Below are 16,985 nucleotides of genomic sequence, written 5' to 3'. Positions count from 1 at the left end.
ATATGATCTTGATTAAGCATCGATGTTTACAAGACAAACGTTAGAAAATACGACGCCAGGTGTTTCACTTCAGTTATTATAGCTGTGTATCGTGAAATATGCTAAACGGATAGAATAATAGGAAAGAATAATTGACTTGAAAAATTTATAACTATTACATCTGATGACTCTAATTTGAATGAGTTTTTAATGAAAAACATTCTTCAATTACTCTATGTGTTTTCGAAAAATAATAAACGTACTAATTTTTGAAAAAATTGCCAAGATAGTTTCGAAAATGAGATAATTAATCGCAGCTAAAAATAGAATCGTCCATTGAAATTCGAATCATGGTGGAATAGCGTGTTTGCAGTTTTGTCGCTGCTCCGTTTTTCTATCTGCATGGTCAAGTGGAACGAAACAACAAGCGAACGATAGCAACGATGGTTGCAACGTTTGGAATTCGCACGGTACCGCATGTGGAAAGAGAGAGACAGGCAGATATCGGTTTTTGATGAAATCGGTATTTGTTCCACATTCCGCGAGCCGAACGCGGACGTCTACTCTACCCACGTCGCCGTCCATCAAAAATCTAATATGCGCTGTACGCTCGTCGAAAGGATGTTTTACTGGTATACATACGCGAAGCCCATGTGTTATCTATTAATCAATTGCGTCCGTATGTTTTTCAGTTGTGCTCGATTTTTTCTGTATTGTCATCTTATGTAAAGGATGTAGCCATTTTTTTTCTCAAAATTTATTTTCCGCGCTTCTATAAGGGTGCGTTACATGGAGGACCTAAGATAAAATTTGAAAAAAAATGCAAAGAGAAGTATATTATTTTTAAAAAATATCTAGTTTAAAAAAAATGTTCGAAATAGAGATACAGATAAATAGATAAAGATCATGAGACGCGATAGTATTTAAATCATCTTTATTATCGCATCTCATAATCTTTATCTGTTTATCTGTATCTCTCTTTTTCGAATATTTTTTAAATTAAATATTTTTTAAAATAATATACTCATCTTGGTATTTTTTCAAACTTTCCCAATAATAATATTAGTTTGATATCGTTAGGAATATTTTAATACAATGTAGTCGCTATTTTGTTAGTTTTTATAAAATTTTAATATCTAAAGTATATAAATTCCGATTGGCCCGTTGTATCATTTTGACATGTGTTTATCACATTGAGATTCTAAGACTCGATGAAAAATAATCTGTACATGAATGCAATGCAACAGTAGAGATTTAATGCTTGAAGCAAAACAGTGGGATTTCAACTCTTGTGATAAATAGCGGTCTCTTGTCTCCCGTTCCCCTAAATAACCATGACACATTGCGAGGTGCAAATTTATGCGCTCATGAAATTTTGCGGCTGAATCGTATAAATTTATCAAATAATGCAATTATGTGCATATTATTTGCATTCGCGTTTGTATTAGGGACGTTAGCCAATTCAACGAGATTTCTCGTAAATCTCTTTCTGAAACTTTCACAATGGTCAATAGGCTCTGCTCATATTTTGGGAAATAAAGGCGAATGAACAATTGTTGTATACGCTTAACTGGGGAGAGGAGGGTGGATCAATATCGACGCATCACCTGACCTACTGCCACGCATCATCTCGTATTGATTTACGTCACAGGATTGTCAATGATCGGCGTGATTCATCTCCCTAGCAGCGTTGTTTTTAGCACATTGTGTCCTAAACTATATATAATATCGCTTATACGCGTAAACGCCATCGTGATTCCATTATTCGGTATCCGTGATATCGAATCTGCTGCCCTTTGGCCTGTCATTGCGGACCCCGAAATTATTCGTAATGGGATTTAATAGGATTAGTACGCGAGAGAGCATGCGTCATATGTTGCCCGACGATGGTCAATGACCGATACATACCAATTTATTCGATAACAGCCTTTGCCCGTGGAATTTCTGCTCGGCGAAAGCGACGTACGTCTCGTTATACGCGTTTCAATATGTACGGTTTATTGACGATTACGACTACCTGTCTCGCGTACGCGTCTGTACATATCCATACCCGCACTTGCCACGTTGAGTTATTAATCGTTCGATTCGCCTTATACAGAGTTATAGTGGAGTCAGTGTAGCCTAATCTGTGTGCGCGTCAGCCGGTTGCGTATCGTCTTTTTATTGCCAACTGATGATGCCTTAAAAGCGCGTAGATAATAATACGCCTCTCTTTTCGACGCGCCGCTCTTTACCTGTAGAATAGCTTTTTTTACCGCGTGGAAACTATCTTGTCTATCTCTCTTACGCAGCGGCCAGTAACGAGAATAGTTTTCGTATAAATCATTCCCACGACGAATTCTCGATCGAGAGACGAAGACAGAGCACATTTGATTCAAATATCCGTTAGCTCATTCTAGCCGATTATCAGTGCTGTCAGGTTCCAATCTACCGTCAGCCGGCCCAATTAGCTCGCGTCGTTAATGAATGGTATCCCACTCTTGCGACACATTGTTCGGCCGACACATTCGGGCTTTACAGCTAGATCCTCGTGCGTAATAAATCGAGAATTTGTTACGAAACTGATGTAAAAAAAAGGGCGCAGACAAGAGAGCACTCTTTGGAGGATATAGAATTAAGCGTTCTTGTAAATCAAGAAACAAGTAGCTGGAAAGATAGTGCGTTGGGCTATTAAAAACCGGATTTATTACAACTGGAGAAGTACTCATTACGGAAAAAATATGACAACAATTATGGCTGTCAGTAGCTTAATAAGGGCGATGAGTATCGTCGTTAAAACGTGGTAAAAAAACATCAGATTCACGTAATGTAGACTTGCGGTGAGTTTACGTTCCGCCGAACGACCGTACAGATTATCATAATGATCAAAATTCTGATATAGTATACGGACCAATTATTTTGCTTTCGAGGTTCTGTAATAAATTCCAACATTTATTAGCACGTACTAATTATAATAAATGTTAAAAAACATGCTTTACAATATAAATCGTTCTCGTTACGAACGGATTGTAACAGATTGCATTGGATATTAAATTATGCATCTTGTAATATATGAGATATATGCATTGATTTTTTTTTATGAAAATTCCATTTATATAAATAGTTAACAGAATCTAACAAATTAGGCCATCTCATGTAATGCTAATATGTGCTGCATGAATCCTTTAATTATTCGCGCTGCGGACGAAAATCCATTAGATCGCGGTTCTCCACGTGTACTATACGGTATGATGTATACGGGGCCCATATACCTTCATATCTTCTTCGAAATAATTCGTCGTCGTCGCTCGACGGTAAGTTATGCGGCCGCTCGTGCGCATCGCGCGAGAATTATGTTAACAATGCCATTAAGGCTCGCGTTACTCCGCTTGGTAGAAGTGTCATATTTTTTATTTCCTCTCCCGCGTCGCGCTCGAGGCCCAATGATAGTCGAAAGGGGAGGCGAAAGAGAACAGAGAGGGATGGGGTGGAAAGGGTGGCGCTGAGAAGCGGCGACTACTCGAAAATTGCAGTCACAATTCTTCACGAGACAGATATTATTACCGCACTCGCTGAAAACGTTTCCGTAGCCTTCGCTGCGCCTTCAATTACGCAGAATGCACTTAAACTCAATATACCTGTGTGTGATGTAACGGTGTATCGAAACGCCGTAATGCCGCGACAATGGCGTTTCGTGAAGAGACGCGTTCACGAAGACGGACTAGCTATTCGCACTTGATGCAATCACGTCGCAACGATTCCCGTGCTCCCTTTACGCGATTTCTGCTCGTTCGACGTCGTTCGATGTCGACAAGATGATCTCCTCTCTCGCACATTGCGAAAATTTCCCGCGTATATACGTAGCCGTAAATCTTCTTGTCCTTGTTTTTTTCTTTTTTCTAACCAATGCTTTATCTCTTCGTCATCCAACGAGAATATCGCTTCGTAAATTTATATCCAAGACCACCTCGCATACAATTCGAATAGATTGATAAGATATCAATAAAAGATATATATACATATAAATTGTTTAAAAAAGTTTCCATATTTTACGAGACGTATAATTTCACATCGCCGATTACCATTTTTATGAGTTTTGAACGAGTTCATAGTGGTAACTTACTGGAATGTACGCGAGTAAAATGAACTGCGGATTGAAACTATCACGAGAGTTGAAACTATATCTGTGTATTATCCGCATTTATATATGCTTTACGTGTATTGAGAACTTTATAGAGAACGAAAGAGAGAGCAAAAAAAATAACTACCAATAAAATTTAGTGGAGAAAAATCATAAAATTAGAAAAATTGTTCATCAAAATTATCATTTTGAATATTAATGATAAAAATAGTTACTTCAATTAATAATATGTTCTGTAAAAAGAAATTATAGAAAATATTTTTTATCAGTTCAAAATTTCTTTTTATGATGTATAAAGCATATCGTGTACATTTCTTTTTTTTATGGCAAGATGAAAATACCTCCTGCCGGCGGTGGATGTTTAAAACTTGAGAAACGAGATATACGAAGCACGAAGTATCGATTCTACAATCTGTGTCGAAATTGCGATCGCCTATCTCGCGTGCGACGGGACTGAAACTATACGCGAATGTAAAAGATACGCGTATTACTGAAGGTGCCGGGTATAAATTTTATGCTGTCGTAGCAGAATCCATCGGGGCCCATACAACTTTGTACATGCATAAACCGAGTACTTCCGCGATCTTAAAACGTGCCTCATAACCCATAGGACCTTTTTATGAAATACCGCCGCGAAAAAGCTCTTACTTCGCGGAGCTTGTACGTGATCAAAACGAAAGACACGAAATATAGCTCGCATCATCGCGAGAACACTTCGCCACATGTAACTTTATACATATTTTAACAAATTAGTAATACGTGATCTTTCACGAAAAAGATGCTTTCCCTAATACTAAATTATATCTTTCCGTGCTTACTCTCTTCCCGACAATTTCTTAAAAAATCGTCCTACATCCATGTGAATTTATAGCAAAAAGAAATAACGTTAATTGAACGGTTGTGATAGTCTTTAATAAAAGGGATGCAAGTTCTGCAATATTTATTTATGTTAGCTCTAATTAAATTTGCTGCGAGAGAATTCTCTTTTATAACTAGGCTATTAATTAAACGCGAGAATGATAAGATTACAATATCTCAAGCCTAACGGATCCATGCATCTATAATATCCCGAAGAAGTAAATCATCCGGACCTTTCGGACTTGTGCGAGCGGACGTTCTAAGCTCTCTGAGAAATGGCTCTGGTGGCTTCACTTTTATTTTTTTGCGGAAATGGCATGGCGCAGCTGCGGAACGTGCGTGGACGACGTAAGAATCCGATTAACTTTATCCAAGAAAATCGTGCATTTCTGTATGTGTGTGTGTGTGTGTGTGTGTGTGTGATGACATTCTCATTTTACGTGCCCGCCCGATGTCACTTCTTTTCGATTTTTATACGACATATGAAATATATTTACGTTACGAATTTGACTCTACTTGAAACATGATCGAATATTCGAACATCCTTATTTTTATCGCGCTATATCTCCGTAATACTCGCGCTTTCACGATTATTCACCTTACTCGTGTAAACGAATCGTTAAACGGGGATGACTTTCCAAGACGTTGAAGGGTTAACGAGAGTCGGTTGCTTAAAATAAAATCGTAGGTAACATTTTCGACTTACATTTCGTCGTTTGTCGCGAAATACGAAGGAAAAGATGAAGACCGAGGAAGGAAGGAACCAGCGGAAATTTCGAGAAATAATTCGGGCGCGCAGATATCGCTAAAGGACGTAAAATAGTGGCGGTATCAAAGCGCGGCGGCTTCTTCGGCTACCATGAATCAAGCGCCGCAACCAACGCGGCGCACTCGTCGCGGTGATCCCGGAGACCATGGGGCTTTTACTTATATGGTGATGTATTCCGTGCGCGCGCAGTCATCTAGATATATCGGGTTATCTCAGTCCTCCGACACTATGCCTCACCATACCACGAAACGCTCGTTCTCTCCTTCACCGTCGTCTTACCTCGCTCCCATCTATTCCTCTTACCACTCTTCTTACTCTATTCTCTTCTCTCTCTGTCTATCCACTCTCACTATGATATAGTTATACATTATTCGATATTGCGGCATCACGAGTTCCCCCGAGACGATATTCTCATTGTATGCCGTGCCGCCAACACACGGCAATACACGGTAGGTCTTCGGCGAGAGAGACACGGGGTGGACGACGCTCGCTCGGAGACGGCGGGGGCTCAGGGTATCATCCGGGGCGACAGCGGGGAAATGAGATGGGGCGCAGCAAACGAAAGGGACGCAAGTACAATTCAATGTACAACGTTTGAACATTACTTGAATGCTTAATGAAGTCGTGTCTTATATCGAACAATGCCTCGAAACGTTCGTTCGCATCTAAATCCTCGCTATAAACCTGCCTCCGTCTCTCCTTTCCGTTCCGGCTAGCCACCCTCTCGTTTCTCTCCCTTTTTTTCCGCATTCTGCCTCCTCTCGTCTCGCGGTCCCTCTGTTCTTTTACGTGGCTCTTTTTCTATCATCGAGCCACCTCGCCATTATATTGCAACCTTCCCTCTCGCCGCCTCTCTCGCATCACTATGTCGCGACTGCGCAGCCACCGAAAGAGCAACATCAGCCCGACTGCGATCTTCTTCGGGCACGGTAATACATAAGCTAATAATCCTCATCGTCGGCATTCTCCGTGTGATCTTCGGTTCAACGACACACTTCATACATTAATAACATTTACCACTGCTATTTCTCGCGCTTGCGCGGCACCGCGCGAATAATTATACGGAAAGTGTTTATCCAGCAATTTGCTCCAAGTCGCGCCGCGATGATTATTTCGCTCTTCCGTAAGGTAATAATTACTACCCCCGCTGACTGCCGTCAGTCTAGCTTCTCTACTGTACTGTACTGTACCATGCGGTGATAGCCGTAGAACGTGATTAATACGCTGAAAGCTGGTAAAAAGACGATGATATTGTCAAGCTTCTTCTTCCAGGCACGCAACCGTCATCATCTTGCGCGGGTGATCCTCTTCGCGGTTTACCGCGAATCATCTTCCCGACGATGTACCGAACCGTTGAAGCTCCACGCGCGGGTTAATACCTAGCGATTCTTAACTGGCATCTTAGCTGGCATCTTCACGGCAGAGTGGTTGATACATTAGGCCGTATGAGCCGCGTTTACGTAGCGACCGCGGTCGTATCGCCGTTCTTGTAAATGTTACCCTCATCCGTGCCATTAACTCTGCGGACTTTCCTCGTAGACTCGAGGCACCTGAAAATCGTTCTCGATCCGCGCGGGACAATCGCCCTCGTTAGATCGGTACGTGGCTACAGGCCTGGGCGGGTACATCGTGCGTGTACCATCACATCGCGCGTCTTCGTCGTGGTCTTCCTTCGCTGCTGTCGTCGTCGTTGTCGTCGTCGTGTCGCCGCCACCACTGTGGCCAACGACGGCGGCGTACCTAGTTATCTACCACAGGCACATCCGAGAGATCTTACGGCGCGCTGCATTTTCAATGATTCATCTTGTGTGGTAGCCGGCCAACGATGCGGTGTGCCGCGAGAATAGGGGGAAATAGAAAGGGCGCTCGCGGAGGTTGGTGGTGCAAAGGGGAGCATAGGATAGGTGTATGTACACATATACACCTGTACGCGGATCCCTTCTCGGTAACGACTGAATTCACCATTCACGTTTATCACGGAGCGTACGATACCAACGCGATAATGCACGGTACAACGTGCGGGCGAAATTATTGGCCTCTGATCCCCTCTCTTGCCACATGAAACAGCTCTCGATGATCTTTCCGCGTGGTGGTTTATGTGTACGCGGTAAAACGCATAGTATAATTCTATCGTGATGATCTTTTGAGGATGATTACTCATCCTCCGTGTTACAAGATACTTTTCTCATTGAAACTACGAACTTAATTAATAATTCGAGATCAAGTTAATTAATGGTTTAATAGTTATTAAGATAAAATTTATTTTTATACGAATATCACGCGCTCTTCTAACATTGCAAGGCAACTGTGATGTTATCTTGGTTACGATCAAGTAAATTTATATATTTATGTATTTATATAAATCATTCAATAAAAAATATTTAGTAAATAATTACACTCTGCAGCAAGGCCGAAAGATTTTCGATTTTTGAGACTTAAAAAAAAATATTTTTACATCACTTTTTTAAAGTATAAAATTCTTTAATATAAGAAAAGTAACTCTTTCGTATCGACGACGGAGTTGATAGCATACCATCGATTCCTCACAAGTACCGTTCTACAATATTTGTTGCAATCTAAGGATGCTACCCCAACATTGACGAAAACGATGATGGAAATTTCTACATTTTCTTCTTCATAAATTTATACGACTCTCTAGACTTCTTTGAGTTACCTCATTCAATATATGCACGAGGAAATTCGACGGATAACAAGCCCATCGGTGGTCACTATGCGTCGTATATATCACCGATACGGCAGGAAGGTATTTGAACAAAGATCATAACGATTCCCGTTACAGACAATGCCGATCGTGAAATGCAACCAGCGTAGTATTACTCGGAGAGATATATACTATATATACAGCGAGAATACAACAAGAATAAGACTGCGTCTTCTTTCTCATCGAATTCTTGTTCAAGGATGGGGGACGGCACGTATTTTATTTATCAATCCAACACAATACCGAAGACAGAGAGAGAGGTAGGAGAAGGAAATGCCAATTTCATCTTTAAAATTAGTATTCGTCGCGCCTAGCATCGAGTCGGGCGAAGACGCCAGTAGAGATGGGCGCGCGAACGGATAATGCGGTTATCCTGTAGCCGAGTATTATTTTCTCTTTCAATATTGATACCCTCTTGGCGACACCCTCTTGGCTCGCCACCTGAGCCGGCCTCGATCTCCTTTAAACCGATACTTCGTTGTCTCTTCGTTTCGACCTGTCCGCCCACGAACGAGTTACAGCGAACGAGACGCGAGCACCGCTATTCTGGACACCATCGATATCTATCCGATATTCAGGCTGCGTTCTGGACGACTCGTTGCTCGGTGGAGAGAAGAGGAGGGTTCCGTGGCCGGTCGTGAAACCGCTACGGATATCTAAAGGTGGCATTAAATCGATCGGACGGGCGCGAGACGCGAGCTAGCTACACGGTGAGATAGAAAGAAAGCGGCCACCGATGAGTGCCGTTGTCGTCGGGTTATGAACAGTTAACGAGACCGGAGATCGCATCGTCGCGAAGCTGAAAGAGTTCGGAATTTCCTTTCTTCTTTTTTTCGAACGCGACGCGCACTGGAAGAGGTTACCTTCCGGCTCTATGACCCTGAAGATGTACCTTATATGCACCAAGAATATAAGCAGGTGATAATCATCGGCTTGAGCTAGTACTTACGGCAGAGTATGTTCACCTGGATGGCGAACAGACGTTCTGCCTCTCCTCGTCTCTCGCGCGAGCTGGTCTTTCAACGAGATTATTTGCGGAGTAATGTAACGAGATCAGACCAGGACTACCTCGGATTGCAACAGAATTCTATCGGACCTATCCTATCACGCTGTTGTTGTGTAAAAAAAAAATTGCAAGTTCTCCCCTCCTCATCCTCTGTAGAATGCTACGTTACTGCGGATGCATAATAAATCTTTCGCAAAGTTTCTTCGATTTAATCTGGCGTTATGGGAACTTTTACGACTTTCACGTGATCCGCCAAAGACGAAGCCATAACGACCCGTGGTTTTGTGTACGAGTTTTTCTATCGACATAGATAGCTCGTCGCAACGATGTTTAAATAAAAATATATGTCGGCCTTAAAAGAGCTATGAAGATTTAATATTCGTTTAAATAGATATATTCGCATTAAATAAATATGTATATATATTGTGAATATATCTATATGTTCTTTTTTTATATACATTTCAATTTTTATTTACTTTATTAACTTTATATTGAAATTTATTATTTAGAAGTATATCTTTCTACTTTGTGTGTGAATCTCGATGTTCGATACATCATTAACTACGAAAGATTTATCTTAAAAATCTGTTCATAGAGACCAGTATGATGGGTTAAATGATGAAGAAATGTGTAAACGGATACGAATATCTATTTCATCAAAACCATTAAAATACCTGTTGCAATATGTGGCATACGTGCTTGTCAGAACTTCGCTATATATATGTAGTAGTAATTGCTAACGAATATATATTAGAACATCAATGCAACTTTACAATCTATAAATCTGCAAAACATCACGCTTTAAGATAATGATAATAATTATGCGATAACGGAATGCATAAACGGGATTTGCAAGGTGTGAATGGCACGGTAAATTAAAAGTCACTCACTTCAACCAATTATCTACTGATATTCGCACGACATTTCTATCAGATAAAGCGACATACAGAAGCGCAACATATAAATAGCATATATTGTAGAGAGATGATTGAATTGCAAAAAGAATTTCATGTTTCCAGAGAGAAACTCAATTCCCCTCCATTCCACAATTCTTTTCAATATCAAGCGCTTTTTCTTAATTCTGAGAAACGACACATGCATGTCGTTGAACTTGGCGCAGTCATTCTATCCCAGTTTTCCGCGCGGCCATTTACGCGCCACGCACGCTAATTACATTAAACGTAAAACGTTCATTTACTACGCAGCGTGCGCCGTAAATTCGCCGGAAGGGAATAAAGGGACGCGCTCACGCCGCGGAGCATAAATTAAAATACACCTCGGAATTGCGACCGTGCGTTGCAGAAGTGGGTCTTTCTCTCTCTTTCTCTCTCTCACCTCTTTCCTCTCTCTCTCTCTCTCACACACACACACTCTCTCTCTCTGTCTCTCTCTCTTTCGAGCATAATCATAGCGCGAGGGACGTTGAGCGCGAGTAATGTCGTAATAAGCAAGGTAGACGTATCTCCCGCGCGTACTCTACGCGCTGGTTCTGGTAGGAAGCGCTCTACCGGGCTCGCTTTCTGCATGCACCTGCAGCTGCACGAGCGATGTCGAGGTATTATGATACACGCTTGGTCGCGCACACGTGTACGTCGCGAAAAACCATGGTGGTCGAGACGACGCACGCCCATGGTCATAGATCAATGGGACACGCTTCCAACGTATTCCTGCAACTTCGCCACGACTGTTGTTCATTGTCGGAATAGTGATGAAAGAGAAGATGAGTGTTGGAAAGAGGAAGAAAGGACCTGTAACGGTATCACGTACGTATGACTCGCGTCGTCATCGAGGATAAAGGACTCATATAGAAACGCGGATAGTAAGAAATACGCGGAAACGCGATGACAATTCGTACCGCAGTTAGAACAGCGACGTTATTTTGCTGCCGATTCTTCTCTTTTTTTCTACCTCCTCCCTCTTTCATCTCTTCTAAATCCGCTATCTCGCTTTAAGCGCGTTTCGTGCCACTAACCATCAAGAAATAGCCTTACCAATCACGCGGTTCAAGAGATAGACCACCGCTGCGCGAATAAAAAGTTGGAACAAGAAAAATAACAAGTATTGAAGAACCATAAATATGTAGCGAAATCTCGCCATGTGTTAGATAGATGGCTCGATCGGATCGCGATTGCTTCCAAGTCTGCGTTTTATCGAGAAGACAATAACGCGACCGTTGTTTCAATTTTCGGTTAAAGATTTCTGATATCGCCTGTCCTTGGGGCAATTACGAGAGCGCGTATTGTACAATCAATGAAAGCACTTTGTGCAACTATTAAACCACTAGAGATATAGTCTCTGCATTACATATCAATTTATGTAGTTAAGATACAATTTAGATCGTGCTCTTTTGAAATTGTTGATTTATATTAAATAATCTCTTGAAAATGTCAACTATTTCGGTAACAAGAGAGCGAGTCAAATATTTTATGAAAAATTATCAAGTTCACATTGTGTAATATAATTCTTTGCTGAGAAAAAAAAAAAAAAAAAAAAAAAAAGATTTTCTTCGAATAAAAATACGTGAGAAGTAATTATGCATCATAGTCATATTATTTTGAAAAATCTCTGATACATAATCAAATGAGATTCATTGTATGAAATAACTTCAATATAATCTGATGATCAATAATAATCACTCACTGCGAAACATCGTGCAACTTTATTAGCAATTTGATTAATTCTCACAATCTATGAGTTTTCTTGCGAACCTTTCGTTAAACGTGCACAATTTATGGCATCCGTTATGGGATAACTAATTAGGAAAGGAATTAAAATTTATCGCTATGCTGTGTACGCCGCAAATAGTAGCTTAAAAATGCTCTAATTAAATCATAATTGAGCTCAATCCATATTTATGCTCATCGAGGAATCGACCTCGGTCGCCAATAGCGCTTCGGTGTTACGTGAAAGAACTGTGTAAAAAATTACATGCAACATCAAATATTCTGAACCGAATAGCAGTCACCTCTGTTTCTGACATCTCCATCATGATAAATTCGGATGTATGCCATAATTCAACGGTAATTTATTGCTAATTTGTTGCTCTAATTCTCAAATTTATGCTTCGTACCAATTAGGAGCAAATTGATATTAATCAGAAGAGTGCTAATTTAACAACTTTTTTGAATTGAGCGTTGAGCAATAAATTCGGCATTGATATATCTTGAGAAAAATAATTCAGGAAACATACTAATTAAAATTGAAGGAGTAGTATTTAATTTGCACTAATGTAATTTACTTTTGCATCGACATGAATGTTGGAACGTTTCATATTCGTTAAATTAACTTATTTAAATGTACTTTTGCGAGCAATAAATTCGAAACTTTATAAATTTTATATCAAGCTAATATTGTTAATTTTTTGATTATTTCATTGTTATATAGTTATAGTATTTTGTGTTACACTTATAAAATATTTTTTAAATCTATTTGCAATAACGTTAAAAATGTTAATTATAAAAATTAATTCTGGCATATATTTGTTTTATTACGATTCTCATTAAAAATGTTTTTCAAAAAATAATCAGAGCATTCTCCTTTTTAATATAATTTTTTGCTACTTGATATAAAAACAAATTTATTGTTTCTATTAACGCAAGTAATTAACATTAAATCAATACCTAATTGTGCCATGCATCTGAATTTGATTTGTAGGAGGGATGCCAGATTAACGGACGCGAAGCGCTCAACATGTAAAGCGTAAACGCATTCCAATAACGTTTCGCGTCATCACTGATTGTGCGTAAGCTTTACTTAATCCCGTCAGCCACGCATTACACGTATGCACGCGAGCATTAAGATGGATCTACGCAAACTGTCGAAGAATACAAACGAATAGCGATTGCAATCATTCGATAATTCGTATTCGTATGTCGTTTATACGAATATCGACCCTTTATCATTTATTCCAAAAGAATAAACGAAGAGTGCGAGGATATTCGCTCGATGGATATGCCTACCTTTATATACGTGCAGAATCGCGAATGCGCTCGGCTATTAGGTTTGCAACAGCCACGAAGGAGCTTATTTGAACGGCAAAATTGCTTAGATTAGGAAACATACGTTTCTGAATTTCCATTAACTGTAACAGGAAATGGAAAGGATAGGTAGTAGCGGGAGTAGTAAAGCAGATACCGAGAAGACTAGGCAGCCTATCTAATGCCGATCTCTATCTACGTGCAGGCCGTTGCGCGAGTATCGCAACTACCGCGCAACTAATATCTTGTCCGGCGCAAAACCGGAATACCGCCGCCGCGGGATTGCAACTTGTATTAATTACGGGCGACATTACGCCAGATTAGAAATCGAAGCGTAGAAGAGTCTAATCGGGTCCCAAAGTCATAACCGCGAAGCCGCGAAAACTCCTCCTATCGATATACCCTTTACAGGTTTTAATTGGGGCCACTTTGCTGATTTACTTTTTTTTTTTTTTTAAATTAATCACGACGGCGCTCGTGTACCATAAAGATCGCCACGATCTTTTGATGAAAATACGAGGGCAATTATCGTTCTCAGTTCCTACTCTCTTTGCGAATTACTTTTCGCGGATAAGTCAATGTTTGCCGCATTTACTCACGAGGTCGATAAATCCGATAGGCAAAAAGAAGTTTTCATTTCTGGAACATGATAAAAATAATTGTGGTCGTCGGATGCATTCGTGTAATTTAATTTGTTTCTTACGCGACACGGGCTTCATCGAGAAAATTATATTCGATACACTTCGCGCGCTCCGGGGAGATTAATAAGAAATTAATGGCTCCTGTAATCACGTGTCGTGAGATCGCGTGCGATAAGGAATATAGATACATATATATCGGAACCACATTTTGCTAATTGATTGCCTACACGGATAATATCATTTAAATTCTTGCGCCGTATACGCTCCGATAAAATATCGGCAGTAATGCGCAATGTGTTATTAATGAAAATTTAATTCCATCATATTTCGTTCATTTAATTATCATATCGTATTATTTTATGAGATTTAGAGAAAATATGTGATTTACGAAATGGGGAGGACGTTGAAAAAGTTACACAAACTTTAATGACTATGAATATATGCTGTTGAATATATACTAATGATATATGCGTACGTTTATTTAAATGGAGAAGAGAGTTTGATCGTAGAAAACGATATTCTATAACGTGCAAGATGTAATGTTACAACGATTCGTAATATATCTTATATGAAAAGGTACTTATTGGAAATTATTGGTCGGCTGGAATATTAGACAAATACTAAGGGTATATATTATCTTTGAATTATTGACGCAAAATTTTTCCTCCACATTAAGCGATTAATTCCATGCGTACCACGCAAAGTTTTCAGTCGAGAGCTAGACGAAGTAGTGTAATGATAATTTATTTAGATTCTCGGAGCATACCTACACGTAACGGAAGAAACGCAGATGAGCCATTAGAAATACGCATTATAGAGACGAACGCCTCTGTCAGAATGCGATTTGATTTACAATCCAATGTTTTTGTTACATTCCGGATCCCTCCACTTGTTCCACACATTCCGCTTACATAGTGCCGTAACCTTGACTGGAGATTGAAAATCTCCAGTCGACTCTCTAATTGACTCTGCTCACTGGAGAGGAAACAGGGAGCTCGAGGTCGACAAGGGACTCGGGGTTTCGGGAATTACTGCGGGATGACGAAGCAAGCTTCTCCCCTTTCCCTAAACCAATAACCCTCTTCTATTCCCGAGATAGCATTTTAGCCGTATTATGATCGACATACCGACATTCTGATATAATTACGTCAAAATAATTGCTTTATACTTATCCGATGTGAGATTTGCGTAGGTATTCTGCGTAACAGCTTACTAGTATTTTTCTTAACCACCGCAATTGATTTTTTAAATATTACAAACTCTGATAAAACATTCAATTATCTCTTTTTTTCCCTACACTGAAAAAAAAAATTTGTTAACTTGACTAAACCTTTCAACTAAATTATTATTTTGTTAATTGAACATATATTAGTACTTGAGTCAAATATACGTTTTGTTAAATTTAATATGTTATATTTAATTTAAATATTTCTATATGTTCAATTAACAAAATAATATTTAGTTGAAAGGTTTAGTCAAGTTAACAAATTTTTTTTTTCAGTGTACATTTTTTTTAAACAGAAAAAATGGAATTATCAAAAATAAATTATAAATAATTATAAAAAAGGAATCATTTTATTGAAATATTTTATATTTTTTATAAAGCGATGATTACACACGCTTAGCGGTACGTTGTGGATTTTGTGAAGCGTAAATTTATGTAGATTTAGTCCAATTTGAAAAAAATACAGCAGCAGCAAATCCGTAATTTTCGCAAATATCAAAAAGTAAAAGTTCGATTTTCTACAGTCAACACGAGGTAGGACCATCACTGATTTCAATTTGTGTTGATTTTTGACATCGACAAACAGACTCTTTCCCGTGTCTCTTCGGCTTGTTTATCTTTCTCCCTGTCACCTCGGTTCATTTAATCCTACCAGCTAAGGCTATTTGCAGCATTACTTGCAAAATATTTCGTGTACATTTTCAACTGCATCGTTTGAAGGGCGTTGCTTCGTCAAATAAATCGCACCTAGATAGAACGAAGTATGCGTATTTATTTTATATTTAATATTTAGAAAAGTTTACAGAGATTTTTTGCAAGTTAAAAATTCATTCAAAATTCCTGAATATGTGTGCAAGGATAAATCTTCAATTTCATATAAATTAACCTGCTTTAACCGCTCTCACCAGAGTTGAGAAATATAAATTAAAGAAATATGCAGATTATAAAACACTTTGTTACTTTTCATAATATCTTCATGCATTAAATTTTCAACGCAAAATATTCTACAAGTAATTTGATATGGTTATATGTATATAAACAAAATTCTAAGAAGTAATTGAATGTAATATATAAAAAGATATTAATCTTTTATGATTGCTTCGAATGTTATATGATTCTTATTCTAAATTTTCGATTATTTATTTGTTACAGGTAAGCACTTTTCAACTTTGTGGACTATGAGGACTGTACTACTAAACAATATATGTAAGTTTTCAAGTTTTTCTAACATATATACGTAAACTTAATGTATGCACAAACTGAATACTTAAAATAGAATTCAAGAAGCATAAATAATATATATAAAATAATGATAATAATAATAATAATTACGAATCTGCAGGGTAATCTAACTTTATATAAATCGCAAGTATTTTTTAGTTTATTGATGCTCAAGAATTCATAATAAACTGATTCAATTCGTCTCGAAAATTTTAAATAATAAATGCTTTGCTACAAGTAAAGTTAGAAAATCTATAAATTGATAATACAACTTACTATAATATCTAAATAATATCATTTCTAAACAATTTAATCATTTTGCAGTAAATTATATAATATCTGTCCGTAAAAATGAGAAACATAATTTTAATAAAATATATCTCCATTGTATCTATTAAAGAAATCTAAGAAGAGAGAGATAGATGAGAAGAAATAAAATCTGAAATCTTTTTCTCTGTAACGGGAGA

At 38.6% G+C, this 16,985-nt stretch overlaps 1 protein-coding gene and 1 long non-coding RNA gene across 5 annotated transcripts in view; both read left to right on the top strand.

Annotated features, from left to right (window-relative positions):
• Nucleotides 1-16,985, top strand: part of Atg16 (Autophagy-related 16) — a 397,081-nt gene that overhangs the window by 260,625 nt on the left and 119,471 nt on the right. The window lies entirely within an intron of this gene.
• LOC145933545 (uncharacterized) lies at nucleotides 11,089-16,977 on the top strand. Its single transcript, XR_014424887.1, has 3 exons — nucleotides 11,089-11,217; nucleotides 16,450-16,503; nucleotides 16,919-16,977. It is a non-coding gene; the product is annotated as an uncharacterized LOC145933545 (long non-coding RNA).

This window comes from Prenolepis imparis, unplaced genomic scaffold (genome assembly GCF_030444845.1).
Source record: "Prenolepis imparis isolate NDT839.2.m4 unplaced genomic scaffold, iyPreImpa1.0 SCAF_3, whole genome shotgun sequence".
In the NCBI taxonomy this organism is placed as follows: Eukaryota; Metazoa; Arthropoda; class Insecta; order Hymenoptera; family Formicidae; genus Prenolepis; species Prenolepis imparis.
The sequence above is the reverse complement of the archived record's forward strand: the minus strand, read 5'-3'. Positions and strand labels throughout refer to the sequence as shown.